The sequence below is a fragment of the Cebus imitator genome, unplaced genomic scaffold (assembly GCF_001604975.1).
Source record: "Cebus imitator isolate Cc_AM_T3 unplaced genomic scaffold, Cebus_imitator-1.0 Scaffold67, whole genome shotgun sequence".
Lineage (NCBI taxonomy): Eukaryota > Metazoa > Chordata > Mammalia > Primates > Cebidae > Cebus > Cebus imitator.
This window is the reverse complement of record NW_016107382.1, coordinates 7,358,039-7,361,872: the sequence shown is the minus strand read 5'-3', so window position 1 is coordinate 7,361,872 and position 3,834 is coordinate 7,358,039. Positions and strand designations below refer to the sequence as shown.

At 35.2% G+C, this 3,834-nt stretch overlaps 1 pseudogene; it reads right to left on the bottom strand.

The window, feature by feature from the left end:
• Positions 1-951: 951 nt before the first annotated feature.
• On the bottom strand, positions 952-1,095 carry LOC119471636 (annotated as a pseudogene).
• Between the last annotated feature and the right edge of the window lie 2,739 nt (positions 1,096-3,834).

The window sequence follows — 3,834 nt, the reverse complement described above, 5'->3', positions numbered from 1 at the left end:
AATCCAGTGATGAAGGACAGAAGTAGAGAGAAGAAACTCTTTAGAGCAATTGGGAGCCATGTCAAGGATAGGGCCAGCCTTTAGGGAAGTTGGCAGTGGCATTATTGACATGCCATTCTGGGGCAATCAGGGTGTTCACTCTTCATAAAGCTCCAGTGCTTTGGGTTGTGGGGTGATGCAATGGGTTGCTGTTCATCATTGGCACTCTCATAATTATTATTTGCAATAACACCACCAATGTCATTAAATATTTGTTGGGTTTCTTCCCTGTAAAATTGTCAACAGGATCTTTGGGCTTAGGCTCCAAAAGGCCAGCTCTTCTTAAAAATCCTTGCAGAGAAAGCCTGCCAGAGTTGTGGTATTCATCTTCATGAAAGACAGATGTCTTGATTTGGCCTGTTTTCTCCCTTAGTAGCCCATGTAGAATAAGTCAGAAAGCCTCAGGGATCATAATAATGGCCAGAATGACTAATTTTCTCATTCTGCATGAATTTCTAGAATTCTGCAAACCTATATTCATGGCTTAATTAAAAATGATAACAATCATCTGAGCCTTTTGCAAGTCATAATCTTTTAGCTAGTGGAAGTTCTTGCCTTGATGTCGATGGCTGCTGATTGATGAAGGTGGTGGCGTCAGAGGCATTTGAACCAGAGTGACACCATCTTGAATAGGGGTTTCAAGGACCTTACCACTGCCCAGGCTGCGTCCTCAGATCCTCACAAGCCTCAGCAGCCTAGGCTGTGCCCACTCACAGATAGATGTGCTCAGAGCCCAAAGGACCCAGTATGCAAATTTTTATGTTTTTGAGGGATATTCTATCTGTAAATGAAACTGATTGCAAATGGTGAAGCTCTGTGTATGTCAGTAATAGACAAAATAATTGCCTTCCAAATATATCCTCATCCTAATTCCAGGACATTAAAATATGCCATGTTGTGTGGATAAAAGGAATTTAGTTTTGATATTAATTTAAATTTGCTAATCAATTGACCACAAGATGGGATTATCCAGGCATGCCCAATGTAATCACAAGTGTTTCTAAAGTGGAAGTAATGAGGTTGCACTTGATCTTAGCCAGAAGGCCAAAAAGTGATGGGAGTAGTGAGGTTGAATCTGGGTCAGAATGATACCATGAGAGAAGTACTTTACTTCCATTGCTTGATTAAAGATAGGGAAAGAGTCAGGAATACAAGTGGTCTCTAGAAACTGGAAAATGCAAGGAAACAGATTTTCCCCTAAAGCCTCCGGAAGGAATGCAGTCCTACCAACTCCTCATCCCAGTGAAACCTGTACTGGACTTCTGACCTACAAGACTCTAAGGTAATAATAAGTCAGTAAATTTGTGGCAATTTGTCACAGCAGTAATTTTAAAAAACTAACTCAATGTCTATTTAATAAGTATATTGTCATTGTATAGACCTTGGGTGAGGGAGTGGTAATTTACTCAACATTTATTTATAATACTTTAAAATGTTCTTTCTTTTTCCTGTCAAACAATGGGTGCCAGAGTTTTGGTGTATATACTTCAGATAATAGCTGTAATGTAATACAGATAAAAATAAAATGTCAGATAAATTTCTTAATTTATATTATAGTCATCTGAAGAAACAAGATCACTAACATTGTTAACATTATTATCATTGAGATAATATTTTGAGAAAGTTTTTATAAACATCAGGCAAAAAGTAATTTAAAATATTTAAAACATTATATTCAAATATTGGAATTTTGCCCTACAAAATCTTTGGTACTATGACCTCCTTCCTGTGTTGTAAATGTTACTTCAGAATTAATTTATGTGTAGGGAAATATATACTTCATATGGGTATATAGAATTTCTATTACTTTTTTAGACTGTTGTGAAAGTTTTTGAAAATTTTCATTTTACATTGAATCCTGGAGCCTACAGTTCCACAGACTTGATTCCATATTTCTCCTTGTTCAGTGACAAATTTATAACATGCATTCAATAGTAAATTTCACAGCATACTGCAATGGTCTATATGGTACCTCTTAGTACAACTATTAATTTCTAACAGTATTTTTCTTCGGCCATAATTTATATAAGGCTCTGTATTATTTATCTCCAACTCTCTATCAATCATCTAGTTTAGGAATGTTTATTGCTAGGTTTATTTGAATTAGGGAAACAGAAAAGCAGTAAGGCCTTTGGGCATTAATGTTAAGTTTGTGAGAAGATACGTTATCACACTCAAAAACAGTTGACATTTGGCGGTTGATGTACATAAATTGCTGGCAAGTGCAGGGGGAGACTATGGTCCAAATGCTTGCTAGATACATAAACTTGCATATGTATAATATATACAGATGTATTCTATATACTATATTTCATATATATAAAATTAACTTTCTAAGATTAAAGTAACATGTTCTTAAATCATTGCCTTCCCACTTTTTAAATTTAGCTGAAAAGATTTTCCACTGAACCCATAAGAATTTATTCATATAGTCCTCTGATCATGTACCACTTTTTAATGAATGCTGATAGGAAGCAGTTACATTTTAATGAAATATTGATCTGGAAATTATCCACAGCTAAAACAAAAACTAATTTCTAGTTACATAAGGGGAGAAATTTAGAAAGAAGAAGAAAATTAATTCATATCAAGGAAAAATGATCCAGTGAAAATGGTGTTGATCTATAAATTTATTGTAAGCTTCACTTGCCACACTGTTATCTTGTCTATATTGAAATTTAGATATTTAGTTTCCTGTATGGACACTGACTGGCTGCAAAGTTAGGACTTGTATTTTAACATTTCTAGAGAGATCAGACAATTAGTGCTCTGAGTTTGTAAACCGGAGATAAATCCATTGCAAAAAAGCTACCAAATACAAAGTTCTTTTTGGCTATACTTCAATTAGTAAGGGTTTGGGGGCTTGTCATGGTGTCTCACATCTGTATTCTCAGCACTTTGGGTTGTTGAGGCAGGGGGATCGCTTTAAGCCGGTAGTTCAAGAATATCCTGGTCTACATAATCAGATTCTGTCTCTACCAAAACAAAAACAAAACAAAACAAAACAGGCATGATGGCGCATGCCTGTAGTCCTAGCTACCCTTGCTGAGCTGAGGTGGAAGGATGGCTTGCCCAGGATTCTGAGGCTGCAGTGAACTATGATCCCATCACTGCATTCCAGCCTGTGCTACAGAGCAAGACCCTGCAAGGTTATGCTTATCGCCTACAATTTTGAACTGCCATTATAGGCCACCAGGGATGAAAATTTAAGTAAATTTTGTTTACATTTACCAGTTGTTTTGATTTCTCAAGTCTTACATTTGATATTAGAAAGGCTTGTTCCATTCAGCTGATGCATGTGGAAGTATCTTTAAGCAGGATATAAACATGACAAGCCTATTAACCTTTATGCTTAGAAACTGAAGTACAAACATTGGAAAAGTTATTGATTTGCTAATTGTTATATCTTTTCCTCCCTCAACATAGGACTTGTCATTTAGACTTTAGCCATAAAATAAACAAGTTATTACACTTAATCCCTTAATTGAGATCTTTTAGAATACACAACACTCTTTATGGGTACACAGTGAGTTATTTCTAAATACATTAATGCATTTTCTAGAGTCTTTCAAACAGTCCGCCTGTGTCTCTACCAATATCTCCATCTGCTCAAGAATTTTTATAAATAAAATTCTTCTTTTGTCCTGTGTAGAAATAGTTAAGATTAGTTAGTTTTTCTCTCTTCTTTAAACAAATGGTGTAAAAGCTTCTTATTACAGTCATGAATAAGAATCACAGTTTAAATATACTTTAAATATAACACACATAAAATTAAATTGACAAAGGCTTTTGAGG